A 16,910-nucleotide genomic window follows, 5' to 3' on the forward strand; every position below is an offset into this window, starting at 1 on the left:
CACACACACACACACACACACACACACACACACACACACACACACACACACACACACACACACACACACACCGAAGAAACCACGCTTGGCGTGGTGGAGTGCACACCTGCAGTCAATAATGGAAGAGGGGGGGGGGGGGCGAACGACGCGAAAATTTAGTCGAAAAGGGGGTCGAGGATGGCGAAGGGCACTGTCCCAAACCTCCCATGGTGCCTGTACGACCGTTCTTTCGTTCGACTCCAAAACAACGCGCAGACACCAGGTTCCGAATCCTCAAAAAGCATCATACGCTATGATTGTTCGAACGTTAAGTTTTCAGCCAAATCCTGAGGAATGCATATCCCTAGCGAAGGCGGCCGACCAATGGCAAGGATAACTTACGAAAAAAAAGAAAACAAAAAAAAAAAACTCACAGGGTGCTTTATGGATTCGCATAAGATCACTCAAAGGCGAAAGCCATCTTCGTTTTCATTTTATTCTCAGTCGATTGTACTGATTCCTCCAACCCCGAAGGCTTTCTGCGCCTAGCGTGGATTTGCACTGCCTCAGGGATCGGAGGCATTGCAGAATTTCTGCACCTCACGAGCCTCCGGGATCGGCCTACCTATGACCAAGCGACGATATCATGTGATGACGTTATAATGTGACATCGAGTGATGTGACGTCACGATGACGCAAACAAATTTGGTGACATGTGACGTGACCATGACGTCACAGCATAGCGTCATCGTATGATGACTTTCTGCACCCCTCGTGTTGACGCCGCCGATTGTCACCTTTCGCGTTTGGTGAGGCCCATCTAAGGCTTCTGGCGGAGAACAAGCTTGGAGGCGAACGACGCCCCCCCCCCCCCTTCGAGCTTGCCCTCCGCCATATGTAGCACGCTCCTCAGCATCTCAAAGCGTGAGAAACTTGCTACGGGATTCCGGCGCGAGCGTAATGTGTATGCGCACGTGCCAAAAATTTGAAATAAAAGTTGTTTTCTGAGAACTGAGAACCCGAAAAGCGGGTTAAAAACGTTCCCGTGCGTCACGACCTGAACAAATGAATAAAAGCGCGCTCTGTTGCATAGCACCTCTGAGCAAGGTGAAGCACGCTTTACAGTGTTAGTTACGGCAATGATGGCGATACAGGATCAGTGACGTCACACGCATTATATAACTTATATTTCTGATCGATTTTTTTACCGATTGTTTTCTTTTCATCATTAACTCGAAACCTGAATTGTGACAAACTTCAAGTACTGCAGTGAAGCATCGTGTCAAGAAATACTTTTCACGGAGTTCTCACTCGGTTCTCACACACTTCCACATGCTTTAATTATTATCTGGCTGCCCCGCCACGGTGGTCTAGTGGTTATGGCGCTCGACTGCTGACCCGAAGGTCGCGGGATCGAATCCCGGCCGCGGCGGCTGCATTTTCGATGGAGGCGAAAATGTTTGAGGCCCGTGTACTTAGATTTAGGTGCACGTTAAAGAACCCCAGGTGGTCGAAATTTCCGGAGCCCTCCACTACGGCGTCTCTCATAATCATATGGTGGTTTTGGGACGTTAAACCCCAGATATTATTATTAATTATTATCTGGTCTCCAGAATCTTGGCATCAAATTATGTAAATTTTCCGCATTTATAGACGGTTGATCACAATGCGCGTCGCCAAGGGATACGGTTCAGGTAAAGGGTCAGGCTAACAAAGTGGGCTTCTGCTGCCAAGTCTCAAATTACGGTCGCGACGCGACGGTTTAACCTGTTAGTTCACTCTCACACTCTCGCGCAGCTTTACCGGCGAAGAAAGCTCGTGGTTCGCACGCAGGGCGGGAGCACGTGGACAGAGAGGGGGAAGGCCGACACGCTCAATCACTCGAAAACAAAGTGGGTTAGCAGCAATAGCTGCCGCAGCATCGGCGAGAGTGGACGCGGTGACAAGCGAGGAACAGCAAGAACCAGACAGCAGCATCCCTCCCACTCCCACCTACCCTTCCCCTCTACCACTTCCACCCTTCCTAGACGTCTTCGACGTTCTCAGAAGAACGGGGGGAAAGGGGAGATGCCACCGTACGCTTTCTTCACCACAAATGACAAGCAAAACAAGAAGATGAAGACACCTTCTGGAGAAAGAGCGCAAACGGCGACAAAACGAAAACTAAAATAAATTTAGTCGAAAAGGGGGTCGAGGATGGCGAAGGGCACTGTCCCAAACCTCCCATGGTGCCTGTACGACCGTTCTTTCGTTCGACTCCAAAACAACGCGCAGACGCCAGGTTCCGAATCCTCAAAAAGCATCATACGCTATGATTGTTCGAACGTTAAGTTTTCAGCCAAATCCTGAGGAATGCATATCCCTAGCGAAGGCGGCCGACCAATGGCAAGGATAACTTACGAAAAAAAAAAGAAAAAAAAAAACTCACAGGGTGCTTTATGGATTCGCATAAGATCACTCAAAGGCGAAAGCCATCTTCTTTTTCATTTTATTCTCAGTCGATTGTACTGATTCCTCCAACCCCGAAGGCAGTGCAAATCCCAATGCCTCAGGGATCGGAGGCATTGCAGAATTTCTGCACCTCACGAGCCTCCGGGATCGGCCTACCTATGACCAAGCGACGATATCATGTGATGACGTTATAATGTGACATCGAGTGATGTGACGTCACGATGACGCAAACAAATTTGGTGACATGTGACGTGACCATGACGTCACAGCATAGCGTCATCGTATGATGACTTTCTGCACCCCTCGTGTTGACGCCGCCGATTGTCACCTTTCGCGTTTGGTGAGGCCCATCTAAGGCTTCCGTCTTAAAAAAATACAAAACAGCTTTCCGAACTCGCCCCGAAGGTCGGCGAGAGCCCGCCCCTTTCTCCGAACTGCACAGATTTCGGAGCCAAAGCACTGACGAAACAACACCGACAGGTCCGACAAACGGCGTGTAGAATACGACGCAGAATCGAAACGCTGCGATTGCCAGCAGTTTTTTTTTTCTCGTGGTGCTTTCAGAATGCGAACAGCAATGTGTCGTGTATTACGAATGGCTGCGCGCCGAAACTCGCTCACTCCAACCGAATGCTTTCGTCAACTTACAGACAGCGTATAGGTTTGAGTAATTTGCTTTATTAATGTTGTAATTTCGAGTCAAAACGAAAGCTTATACGTGTGGTGATGTTGCTTTGAGTTCAATTAATTTCCCTTGAGCGAGAGTCATGACCAAATTTGTCAGGCTGTTCGGTATAAAACGTTCGTTGCTGCGGCTCCGGTACATAAACGCGCAAAGAAAGAAAGAAAGAAAGAAAGAAAGAAAGAAAGAAAGAAAGAAAGAAAGGAAGAAAGAAAGAAAGAAAGAAAGAAATATAGATAGATAGATAGATAGATAGATAGATAGATAGATAGATAGATAGATAGATAGATAGATAGATAGATAGATAGATAGATAGATAGATAGAAGGAAAAAAAGAAAGAAAGAAAGAAAAAAGAAAGAAAGAAAGAAAGAAAGATAGAAAGAAAGAAGAAAGAAAGAAAGAAAGAAAGAAAGAAAGAAAGAAAGAAAGAAAGAAAGGCATGGCATGATTCTATATAAGAAAACAACAAGTCTGCCTATGCTCACGTTCAGAAATACATAAATGAATAAGACAAGACTTAAAAAAAAAAATGACAAGTCCCGTAACAGCCCAGGTTCCGTTCTCTTGTGTATTCTGGGTAATCGCAATAAGAAAAGTCACATCACACCTGTTTAAGAAATAAAGACGTCGGTCAGGGGTCACTATGTTATGGTCGCTTGCGCTGCGTAGTTTAAGCGAAAGCCAAACGCGGTCCGCGATATCAGAGGCCACGGTAGAGCTGAAGCCGGAACATCATGTGATGATGCCAACGCGTCATTACCTATCCATCAACACTAGCAATACGCAGACTCCCTGAAGTCGCTGCTATACGAAGCGAGGCAAACACCGGCGGCATTCGACGGCGGCAAACAGTTTGTCGCTCACGAGATTGACGAGGCAACACCGTCAACGTCGCAGGCATCGACGACATCTCGTAGCATCGACGGCAAAAAAACGCAACCTAAGTTAGCAAAGAAAGTGGGGCCACGCGCTTGCTTGCTCGGGGAGCGCTTCCGTTGCGCGGTGGTTCCTGCCAAAAAGTCGGTCGGGCCGCAGCGGCTGCGAGATAATTTTAAATCCATGGAGGTCATCCCCTTCCCCTTTACCCACCCGCCCCACCTCGTTGCCCTCCCTTACAAACGCTACCCTTCTCATCCTCGAGCTGGCTATAGTGCCTGTGCACCCAGTCGACGTTATTTTTTTTATTTCTTTCTCTCTCCAACGCTCTGCTCCTCCGACGGTGGTTTTCTCTTTCTCCGGGCCCAGTATTGCGCTACTTTCCCTCAACCGTGGTCGACTTCTTCACGGCTCGCAAGTCCGTGGTTTTACCGTACGGCCCCCGCCATCCTAAATCTCTTCACTGCCCTCAGAAGTCATCTTCACTCGACTTCAGCCATCGGGCCCGGCGGCCGAAGTTAGCGGTCTCCCAGTCGCGAGAAGAAGAAAGACGCCTCAAGAACATTGGAAAGACGTGATAGACAGGTTATCTTTCCGATGGGCACGTCGGAAACACCGTTGAATGGACACCTAATAGCGCTAAGCCTCGCGAGCGTGGACCGGATAGCGTGTAACGCCTGGGACGTCGCGGACGGTGCGTGTTTGAAGTGACCGGAGAAGAGCCGTTCGCTTTCGATGTCGGCGAAGTCGTCGTTACAGAGCGCTCCTCACGTTGGAGCGGGATGCTGATGACGACGCGAGATGTCGGATCGGTGACGCGAAGCCTTCGAGTGTGCGTGCCGGGGAAGTGTCGTCCTCGTTGGCTGTTGTGGATGTTGCCGATCTCCTCGCGATCCCCTGTGCCCGTTGCTGTTCCCGCCCTGCTCGACACGCATTTGACGCCGCTTGCTTGCTCTTCGCTTCGCCCGAGAGAGTGAGTTGTTCGCTTGCGCTTGACCTGGCGGCCCGTGGCTCGACTGCGCGCCCGTTGCTCCAGTTTGTTCGACGGGTCGGCAGCAGCGACAGCGTCGATCTAGAAGAGTGGAATAAACGCCGTTGTCAGCCCCTGTCTCTCTGAGGTGAGTTGATGTCGTGTTTGGTGGTACGGGACGTTCTTATCTTCTCGGTGGTCTTGTTTCGCTTGTCGACAGTTGCCAATGTGGAAACTATGAAGCCTGGCAGTCGTACAATCGGATGGAGCATAAAAACCTCTCCAGGAGGGGTATTTTATAGAGAGATGGTTCTTCAGGAAATGGAAAGAGTGACACTATATACTTCTGCAGCCCTTGCGGGAGTACGGCTCAGCGCCTTTGGGTCAGGGGAGAGGGGGACAAAAGTCGAGGTAGAAAGGAGTGCACTAAGAGTACACTAAGAGTACGCTAGGTGTACAGTCCGTTTCGGCGCGCGTTGATTGGATGTAGTTCGACAGTCGCCTATCCGTCGCTAATCGTCACCGCCGGTACTCGAGCTGCAGCCAATTAGCGGGTGCTGGATTGGACAGTCCGCTTGGTAGACTCCTCCTCTCCTTTTCAGATGTCAATACTCTATCTTTCTGCCCTTATGTGGTATAACCGGAGAAAGTTTAAAGACAAAATAACTAAAATAACGTGGCAACGCATTCCAAAGCAATTAACACACGAGTATGAGGACCGTCGCAGTAGAAAGGAGGGCGGGCGGGGTGAGCACACCTGGTCGAATGTGACAGCAGAAGGCGAGAATTAAACCCACTACCCCATTCGCCGCAGTACAGCACAGATATACCGCTTCCGTTAACCACAAAAAATTGAGCGTGTCCGCCTGCTCTTAAGATTCAAGCCATTTAGGCTATCGGTTTAAATACTTGCATACGATAATCTTGTAATCAAGTAGTAATTCTTTCTTTGACTGATTGTTTAATGGGGCCATCGATGAACGCAAAGCATCACGGACTTAACGCAGGCCGGCTCATGATAGGAGAATGTCGACCGGATAAGCTTCACTGCATGATGCAGGAATAAGTTTAGTATCGGTGAAGTTCGGAAGATGGTCGGCGTCTTATGTGCATACCAATGTCGCGTTCGTTGCTAAGGCGAAAGTCTTAAGACGCCTCATCAAACGAGAAAAATGACCGCCGCCGGCTTCAACACGAGTGATGCAACATATCATAAACATGTGACCACCTCACCACACGACGTCATCATGACGTCACAGGTCGGCAATATTTGTGGAGTCATTATGACCTGACGTCACATCGTCGCTTGGTCAAAGGTATCCTGAAGGCAGTGCTAAACCACGTTGGGTGCAGAGAGCTTTCGGGGATGGAGGGAGGGGGGGGGGGGGCGGTGTTAATACGATGGAATGAGAAGAAAAAGAAAAGGCTGGACATACGGTCGCTTTACTTACGCGAGGAATCGAGCTTTGAAAAGTAGATCAGTGCTCCACGATTTCAGCTAACAGAGGCATCTCGCTGGGATAGCGTTCATGACAACTCTTCGTATTACGCTGCTCCACTGTGCCTGACGACGCATCATTTTGCGCTACAGAAACTGTTTTTGAAGTGCCCTTAGTCATTTGTCTCTAGAGTCATGACGAAAACCATAACGTCGTGAACATAATCCCCCCTTGTATAAATCGACCTAACTGGACCTGGACCTAAGTGGTGAGATAACTAGTCACACTTAAGGCAGAGAAGTTTCTTGAGGAGAAGCACGGAAGTATTCACGCCTAAAGGTAAAGCTTGCGTGCAGGGCCATGTCGGGATTTTTCTCCTTCTATCTCAAGAGCACGGTAGCCAATATAATTGCCGAAGATAACTTGTGCTTGGCAGTTTCGACTCATTTCGACACATTCGTACAGCGTATGGACACTTGTTTCTACAGCCACTTGCCGTTGGACGCCAACGGCATTAAAGACACACATTCGAGTGTTCCCTTTAAGAGTAGACCGTGCTGTATATACGCGCCGTTGTGTGCGAAGCACTTTGTTGAGTGAGGCTCAACTTGATTTCGTTGTGATAAGAGGGAAAAGCCAATAGGCAGCCACCGTTGGGCCACGACCAGCCAAAATTAGCCAGGGCAAGTATTATTCGTCCAATGGCCTCTGATGACGTCCGATGACGTAAATCGCTGACGTCGAGTTGAAGTGGGTGTAGTCACGAAGACGAGTTACGACAATCCCTCTTGGCGGCGGAGAAAGGCAGGGAGGCCGAGCGAGAGAGAGAGAGAAACGAAGTGGAAAGGCAGGGAGGTTAACCAAGCTTTGGCTGGGTTGGCTACCCTACACGTGGGGTGGGGAAAAGGGGCGATAACAGATACGATAGAGAAGAAAGAACAAGGGTAAGGAGGAGAAGAAATGAACAGTTAGTGTTACCACACAGAACACGAACTCACACGGGTAGTTCACGGGCGCTGGTAAAGTCCGGTCGTCGTCACGTAGCACAATAGGGCTTTCGTGGCCTTGTGCATACATTAAAACCGTGGTCAAACAGAAATTAGCCGAAGTTTTCACAAAAGCGTTGTTTTATTCCTTGTAACTGTATAGGTCGCTACTATTGCGTTGGTTAGCGGCGCCCCCATCTAGCTGTGGTGTGTTCGTACGAAGCTGAACAAAGGACAGTTGTTTAGGTTCATTGTCGACCGGTTGTCTCGCTGCAGGCTATGGCTTGGTTACCGCCCCCCTAGTACGACCAATACTTAAGTAACTTCCTTATTATAGCACTTATTCGCAAAATTCCTGCGGCACCATGCTCATCTCGTAGAAGTACGTTTTTTTACAATTTTTACACCTAGGAGTTGTTCAGTGGCCCCTGAGAGTGTTACCGTCTCACTTATGGACTTTTTTTTTCAAAATTAATGAACCCTTCGGCTTATATTTCGCGTTGGTCGCAGTTTTACACGATCGTCTCGATGTCCTTTACTTCAATAAAGTATTTTTTTCTCACAGTTCCAGTCCTGATGAACACAAACTCTACTTGTGAAACCTCAATTTACTTGCCATAAACTTATCGGTATAAAAATCCAAGCAACTCAACATGGCTATAAGAACAATACGCCGTTCATCTCAATTAGCAAATGTGGGCCGCTTTATCTTTTTTTTTCTCAATCTGTGCCACGTCACGTGAAAACGTAATATTAGTTCAATTCGAAACCACTGCTGCATCAGACAGTTAATCATCGTTGCTGCCCCTTCTACGCACGTCCTTGGTTATTGCTCCCTTATAGTCTAAACAGTTGTTTTCTCTGTAACCTATTTACCGCAAGCACAGAATAACCACCTCATGACTTCTTCCTCTCAATGTTTCTTTTTTACCCTCTGCGTGTGAAACAAAGCACCGTACCGTACCTTCTTTCTGTAACAACTACGGACAGTGCTTAGTTACATAGAGTTCAAAGTTTTGAAAGCTGAAAATTACCCTTGCTTCGCTTTTCTAACAGTCGTCGAGAGTGGTTATGATGCCCGAGAATGTGAAAAAAAAAACAAAAATAAGAAAACGCCCTTCTTTTGACTAGTCGCCAAGATATAGTAATAACTTCGCACGTGCGTTCCTCCGAGTGACACGCTGCCAAGGCCGAACTTAAGCTCGCCAGTTGGCGAGATTGAATCACTCTCGCGGTCCGAGTACACACAACAGCTAGCCTTGTGGACCTCGTCACAGGGCCCACGTTCTGAGATTGTCATTGCGGCAGCGTTTGCTTGATGCATGGGGGAAGGGAGAGATGACGTCATCAGCATTAGTACAGAAATGGCCCTTTGTTCGTCGCGGCAGGTTGCGTCGGTCGGTCTTCGTCGCTGTGCCAAGGATACGTGGCCACCCTCGCCCGTTCCTTTCTCAGCCACTGATCACGTTCGCCTCATGACTGAATGCCTCTCTTAATAGAGCCTCTCGCCAGGCCGAATTGGCGATCTTGGTTAATATTGTGGCGGTGAAAAGAAAGAGGAAGCTGTGAGGTGCTGTCTGGGAAACAGCGTTTTACCAAAATCATCAGCCTGACTACGCCCACTGCAGGGCAAAGGCCTCTCCCATGCTCCGCCAATCAACCCGGTTCTGTGCTTGTTGCTGCCACGTTATACCCTCAAAATTCTTAATCTCATCTGCCCACCTAGCTTTCTATCTCCCCCTCGCGCGTTTGCCTTCTCTTGGAATCCAGTCAGTCACTCTTAATGGCCAGCGGTTATCTTGCCTACGTGCTACATGCCCTGCCCATGTCCATTTCTTCTTCTTCATTTCGACTAAGATGTCTTTAACAGTTCCCTGACCCACTCTGCTCTCTTCTTGTCCCTAACGGTTACACCCATCGTTTTTATTTCCATGGCTCACACGCGTCGTACTCAAGTTAAGTTGAACCCTTCTCGTAAGCCTCCCGGTGTCTGCCCCCGTATGTAACAAGAACTAAAAGAACTTCCTTCAAATCAGTTCGTTGTCGGACATTTTAGAATAAACTGAAGTGTCCTCTTACCATGCATTTAGGCGGCGAGCTTCATTGCCAGATACCGTACACCAGTGGTTCTCAGTCAAGGAAGTTTCAGGGGCTCCTTGTATACCGGTGGAACTGATGGGGGACCCTTGCAGTGAGAGAAAGCGGGGGGAGGAGGGGAGGGGACATGTGTTTTGCGCTGCACAACATGAAACAGGTGCCTTTGATTTCTACCTGGCAAAGAATGATCAAACAACAATGTCACATCAATTCGATCTCAACAGCTTGTCAATAAGTTGTGCGGTCTGCAGCCACATTCAAGCTGTCTGTAGCTATGTTTGCTTTTCCAATATTCGCGAGCCTGGAAAAAGCATGTTCGCATGCATAAGTCGTAGAAACCTGCCACAAAATCTTTACAGCCATCTCATGGGGGAAGAACATAAGTCAGCACCGCTGCAATGCAAATATGCTATGCCGTGAAGCATATAAAAAATCTGAAGGGACTGCTTTTATGGGATAGCGTGCCTTAAAAAAAAAAAAAAAACGCGTTTTTTTTTTAGGCATGGGTTTCGCGTTTTGCGGACCTCCAAAAATGACCTCGCGGATCCCTTGGAGTCCACGGACCCCCATTTGAGAACGACTGCTGTACGCTATCCTCCTTCGCTGCGGCTAGCGTCTGCAAGTGGCGTAGCTGCTTAGTGTACCTTACCGTACAGGCAGGCCCCTTTAGGGAGCCCATACAGTATTTCTAGTCACTGACTTAGCCAGAGGGAATAGAGGTACTGGGAGTTTCACCCCCACCCCCCAGAAATCTCTCCGTTTTGCATGTGTATATATACACGCACAAATACAAACACAGGCATACGCATGCTGATTTTCATTAAGGTTGTGTCAAACAAAGAAACGAGCCCTCGAAAATTCCCTTCATTCATTCACGCATACGCATGGACATAAATAAACAATGGCTTAGGGAGTGGTTCAGGGATTGTCTGACTTGCTGATTAAGTTACAGTGTGTTCCCGCAGAAGCCTCCTAGGATTCGACAAGACAGAACGGATAAGTGGGCACTAGAACATAAGTTTTTCATAACCAGGAAAAAAAAAAAAGACGTAGCCAATAGAGCGAACGATAACGTCTGGCCTTATCGAGGGCTTACCGCAAGAATTCGCCAGCCACCATCCGGGACGTAAGAGAAGTTAGCGAACCTGCAGTCTCTGTGCTGGCCTCACCGGCACAGGATAACTGGGGTCAAGGTTATGAATGATTTCTCTAAATGCGGGCGCGAGAGCGAAATAGTTTGCTCTATAAAGAGTCCACTTTTCAGATTGAAGACGTGACACCGCAAAGGATAGTGTTACTGGCCGCTGGGAACCAAAAACATCAAAACTGTAGCGAAGCGTTGGAAGCGCCCTCTCGAGCGCTTTCTAGTGGGTCGTCCCCTTTGGCTCTTCTCTGACAGCACGCTCCTCGCGCTCAGAGAAGAGCCGTCAATAAACGCCTTTATAAAACTATCACATTGAGACTACCTCGATCACATATGCGCGCGCACAGAGGGGGCGGGGAGCCCCCCCCCCCCCAATCATCGAAAGGGGGCGCCAAGTCATCCCCGTACCTGTACTCAGTCGGTGCTATCCCGTCATTCTTTAATATACAGGGTCATGGCCAAGCAGGCTTTTGATAAAAATGGCGGCCGTGAGGACCCCTGATGTTGCATATCGTGAAGTGTTTACGTCCAGCCTTTACCTCCGGAAAGTTAGGGACGAAGAACAGGCCGTTGTGAGAAGCACGTGGTCGCACGTTGTTTCTTTTTGGACTCGACCAAAATGGGAGGGGGGGGGGCAGTGCGGTAAGACTTAGCCCCCCCCCCCCCTCCTCTAATGGAGAACCTTGCGCGCGCCCGTGCTCGATCACCACATACCGCGTAACTTAGGCAGCTGCGTGAACGAATCAGACTTCGAGGAATGTATAACGACCCTGAGAAACAAGAATCCATAGACAGAAAATGAAGGCTTAAGCGAACGGGTCAGACAGGGGGGCCGCGGCCATCGTATAGCAGCTCCTGGGAGCCGTCAAAAAGCGGCGGACCGAGCAGATGTTTATTTCCAGGTCGAAGCACGCAGAAAGCAGCAGGTCTAGGGGTTCAAGACGCCGAGGCTTGTATACTCTTAGCCGGCTGGCTGACCGGCCGCGCTTGCTTGCTTGCTTGTTCGCTCGCTTGCGAGATGTACGTGCCCGGGGCCGTGCCGCAAGCTGCTCCGCGTGTTTCGTCCGCTGCGTAAACAAACTTCTCGGCCCACGGCCTGCCAGCCTTCCGAGAGGACGTGGGATTGAGCGGGTGGCGGCACAGGTCCGCTGCACATACAGGGTCGGGCCCTCGCAAGTTTGTCGCGCGGTCCTAACAGAATGGCAACCGTGCATGCCCACCTGACTGACGCTGGTAGGTCTGAATACGGTGCCAGCGCTTGTTGAGCGCTAAGCACGGGCGGAGAGGCAGATAAGAGGGAAAGGAAAGGCAGGAACCAGACGTGCGTCAGGTTTGCTACCCTACGCGAGGGGAAGGGAAAGAAAAATTCTGGATCCCTTCCCCTATTGGAAAAATGGGGGCAAGCGAAGCTTAGCGTGTGCGCGCCTGACGTACCACCTTCGTTTCTTTCTTTCTTTCTTTCTTTCTTTCTTTCTTTCTTTCTTTCTTTCTTTCTTTCTTTCTTTCTTTCTTTCTTTCTTTCTTTCTTTCTTTCTTTCTTTCTTTCTTTCTTTCTTTCTTTCTTTCTTTCTTTCTTTCTTTCTTTCTTTCTTTCTTTCTTTCTATCGCATTGAGCAATGATCCCCACTAACTGTTGCCTTCCTCCATGCCGGGAATTGAACCTTCCTCCACGTGCTTGGCAGCGCTACACTTGAGTTTCTGAAGGCAACAACGACAGTATTGCGTTCATATCCAGGCAACAGTGGAATGTGGTAACGTGAAATGAAAAGACGCCTCGATAAGAGATCGGACTGCCATATCTGAAACGGCTGATCGCCCACAAGCCCACGATCGAGACAGAATTAATTATTGGAAAACGGCGCACCGGCGCCTTCGAATGACTAATTAGTGTACACCCGCATTTCTGTGCACTCGCCGGCGCCTGGTCTTTCGCAAACTATGGCCCCACCGCCACCGGAATTTGTAACTCATGGAAGCTTCGCTTAATAAGCGCTGAAAATCTAGTTTATTGCGCGTCAGCGGACGTGAAAGCGGCTCTCCTTTCTTTCGCGCAGTGTATAACCTTGATAAGCTGCCAAGAAAGGTCGGGCTTCCCTTAGCTGTCTAGGACTGTTGACTTTTACTGCCAACCGGAAACTCGGGCTTCTCATCTTCAACATCCAGTGCACGCAAGCCCGTCGCGGCGTGACATATTGTCGTTGCGGTCGAATTGGGAAAGAGTTGAGACACGTTGCAAGGTGCCTTGCCACTGTCATTGGCGCTGCGAGCCGCAAGAGCCTGCAGTTGTTTTCGTGACAGCGAGCCAAATTTCTCTCGCATGGATCGCGTTTATTTATCAATATGCACATCCGCTGTAAGAACTTTAATTAAAGTGGACGGGGTGACACAGTATGAAGGCCATCGATGTCAAAAGATTGCGTCAGTACTAGAGTATGAAATTATCAAGAGCATACCGGCTGCAGATGGAATGCAAGATTACAGGAGGCGACATAAACTTCGATACAGCGGTGGGTATCCGTAAATAAAATGCAATAGACGAACCGGCAATACAAAATTCGTATTTAGATCATTCAAAACTGCATGAGTCCTTATTCACGGGACAGTTCAGACAGATTTTGTATCTGGCACCTACGCGCACGCCAATGTTCTAAATTTTCATTGAGAAGCCCAGCTGGAAGTCGAAACAAGAGAATCCACGCTTTTGACTTTCGATAGGAGTGTTCGAATGCGGCCTAGTAGGAGGGGTTTAAAACGATTCAGAGTTTGTGCCTTACGACGCTTGCGCGTTCTAAGCGAATCAAAGATTTCAAGCTTTCACTATTTGCTGACTGGCAAGTTGACGGATATAACAGATAGAGCAGGCAGAAAGAACGGAACAGAAAGCGCCAACAAAACATACAGAATATGACAGAGCAGACAGGCACGAACGTCAGATAGGACATCAACACATTAAGAACAGACAGAATGGGACAGATGGAACAAAACAGACGTAACACAAATTACAAAGAAACAGACAGAACAGCCAGAATAGGACAAGCTACAAAACAGACACTAAAATAACAGAAAAAAATAGACACGATGTTCTAAGTCCATACATGCAAGCAGCAGGCCGTGCAGGCATCAACATGCCCGGCAAGGCACGAGTGCCGACTGCACACGCCTTCACCGGGCCCCTTTCTCTTTTCCTTTGCGACAATTCCTCTGTATATATTTTACAGCCCTCAGCGCCATTTTCTAAAATTTATCTTCTCCAGCAACGCCGTCAGTTCCTTCCGCAAAGCGTCTTCGAAGAAGCAGATGACGACGGCATGCCGTCTCAAGTTATCGCGCCGCATGGCGGCGCGAGCGTCGCGTCTACACGCGCGCGCTCTGGCGGCATACACGCCGCGGCCATGTGCCACCTGTTGGCGCTTTATTTGTGCTTGATTTCGCTCTCTGCCGTGGCGCGGGCACGATGCTCCCCAATGCCGGCAGCGCTTCCTAATTATGATCTGCGCGACGTCGAGCAACGTGAGACGCCCTCGCGGCGAGCGTTCACCCTGGATAAGCGACACGAGACGCGCAGACGACGGCGGCAGCAGCGCGTGGTATGTACGCGTCTGCGGCGTCGCCTCTCGTCTTTCGACGCGACACTTGACGAAAACGTGCGCTCCAGGTCCCTAGGCGCCCTCGTGGATGGGCTTGGAGGAACATGGCTTGCCGCAAGTCTATAGTTGCTCGCAGTGCAGACGAGTTTCCGTATCCGCAGTGGAGACGTACGTTTACAAGTATTCGGCCATTATTCTCACGAGCTCACATGTTTTTGGCTTGTAGTGCTGGTACGCCGGCATCTACAATTTAGATACATCATTTCCGGCACCATCATCATAATTTCGAGTATCGTCATCATCATTTAGCATCATTATTTCGAACAATCATTATCATCATCATTTAGGATGGATGGATGGATAAGGCTGTACCCTTTAGATCGGGCGGCGGCTCACGCCACCTAGCCGTAATACAGTTAAATACTAGCACTATGTATGTACTATCACTTCCTCCGTAGGTGAAGGAATTTTCACTCGCGCCTTGATTGTAGCCACCAATCAGATAACCTCCTCCTGGTTATTTCTACCCGCTTAAAGTCTATTTTACCTTTACTGTCCCTAAACCCCAATGCTTTGATCAATTCTGCGTCGTTTTCTTGAACTATAGGGTGAAGCCCGTTACAGACCAGTATCAGGTGTTCAGCCGTTTCCTCCTCCTCTCCACACGCACTACATAACGTGTCTATTCCTTCGTATTTGGCTCGGTACGTCTTGGTCCGCAATACTCCCGTCCTGGCCTTAAACGGCAGAGAACTACCCCGAGAATTATCGTAGATGTTTTCCTTCGCAATTTCCTGCTTGAAAGTTCGGTAGGTCTCCAGTGCTGATTTCGTACTCATCCCTATTTTCCACATGTGCCTCTCAGTTTCTTTCACCTTCTTCTTAACGGATAGTTCCCTTTAGTTCGGTCTCCTGCCGTTTTTTAAGTATTTACTTGTCAATTTTCTGGTCCGCTTCCTCCATTTTGTATCGACATTCCTCATGTACAAGTAGCGGAAAACTTTCCTAGCTCAACGCTCCTCCCCCATTTCTCTCAATCGCTCCTCAAATTTTATCTTGCTGCTAGCCTCCCTGCCCTCAAATGATGTCCATCCCATGTCACCTTGTACCCCCTGATTTGGTGTATTCTCGTGTGCTCCCAAAGCCAGCCTACGTATGCCACGTTGCTTAACTTCTAATCTTGCTTGAACCTCTGATCTCATACACAAGACCGCATTGCCGAACGTCAGACCAGGAACCATGACCCCTTTCCAGATCCCTCTCACAACATCATACCTATTGTAATTCCACAGTGCCCTATTTTTCATTACAGCTGCATTCCTGTTACCTTTAGTCGCCACGTATCTTTCGTGCTCCCTTAGATACTCAGCCCCGTTGCTTATCCATACACCAAGATATTTGTATTTATCCACTATTTCCAGCGTGACCTCCTGTATCCTATGCTCACTGCCTTGGTTATCATTAAAACTAATGACTGCCGATTTTTCTTTACTGAACTTCAAATTTAACCTATCTCCCACATTACCGCAGATGGCTATCAATCCCTGCAAATCTTCCTTATTGTCGGCCATTAATACTATATCATCTGCATACATCAATGCTGGTAATGACTGATCAATGCGTTCTCCTTGCTTGACAAAAGAGAGGCTGAAGCCAAGTCTACTCTCTTCTAATTTGGCTTCTAATCCTCTTAGGTACAGCATAAATAACAAGGGTGACAGGGGACACCCCTGTCTAAGCCCTCGTTGTATCTCTATAGACTTGGATACCTGCTTCTCCCATTTTATAACTACTTTGTTACCTTTATAGATATCCTTTAAGAGATTAGTTATTCCATCTTCCACATCTAGTGTGTTCAGTATTTCCCACAAGTCCTCTTGAATCACACTATCGTAGGCTCCCTTGATATCCAGAAATGCCAGCCACAGGGGTCTGTTTTCTTTTTTCTGCAATTTCAATGCACTGCGTCAATGAGAACAGATTGTCCTCCAACCTCCTTTGTTTCCGGAACCCGTTTTGCAGTTCCCCCAGCCCCCCCTCACCTTCAACCCATGCCTGCAGCCTTTCTTTTATAATTTGCATCACGAGCCTGTAAACCACTGATGTCACTGTTATAGGGCGGTAGTTGTTTATGTCTGCTTTGTCCCCATTTCCTTTATAGATCATGCTCATCCTGCTTAGTTTCCACCCATCGGGGACTCCACCATCCATTATTGTTTTGCTCGCTGCCTCTCTTAATGTGTGCTTAGACTTTGGACCCAATTTCTTTATGAGCATAATTGGGTCCAAAGTCTCATCATCGTGAGCGCCCCTAGCGGTGAGGCGGGGAACCTGCCCCTGCGTGGCACCGGACAGGCATGCAGATGGCGCAGGATCCGACTTAGAACAGCTCCACTCTTAATAAGCAACATTGGTGGTACGAACAGTATGCAACATAGATCGCGGAATGCCTGCGGAGAGTTTGGAGTGATCCCGTTTGTAGGTCGATGCCGTCTTCACAGATGTCGAGCACTTTTTCTTTGCAATCCTCGCCTTGCGTATCCAATTGAGCGTCTCTGTGGAAAGATGCGTAACTAACTATCTGTCTCAATAATTGTTGAGGTTTAACGTCACAAAACACCGATATGATTATGAGATGACCCGATCCCGCGACCTTCGGGTCATCTCTCGAGCACCATACCACCGCCAGGGGTTAACT

At 48.6% G+C, this 16,910-nt stretch overlaps 1 protein-coding gene and 1 pseudogene across 1 annotated transcript in view; one reads left to right on the forward strand and one right to left on the reverse strand.

Annotated features, from left to right (window-relative positions):
• The first annotated feature begins 5,020 nt into the window (after window positions 1-5,020).
• Window positions 5,021-16,910, forward strand: part of LOC119404811 (zinc finger protein GLIS3) — a 76,072-nt gene continuing 64,182 nt past the window's right edge. The window contains exon 1 of the mRNA XM_049419026.1: window positions 5,021-5,107. The gene's annotated coding sequence lies outside the window, so the exon portion shown is untranslated. The remainder of the gene's footprint in view (window positions 5,108-16,910) is intronic.
• On the reverse strand, window positions 14,683-16,129 carry LOC125759913 (uncharacterized; annotated as a pseudogene).

This window comes from Rhipicephalus sanguineus, chromosome 9 (assembly GCF_013339695.2).
Source record: "Rhipicephalus sanguineus isolate Rsan-2018 chromosome 9, BIME_Rsan_1.4, whole genome shotgun sequence".
NCBI classification, from domain to species: Eukaryota; Metazoa; Arthropoda; class Arachnida; order Ixodida; family Ixodidae; genus Rhipicephalus; species Rhipicephalus sanguineus.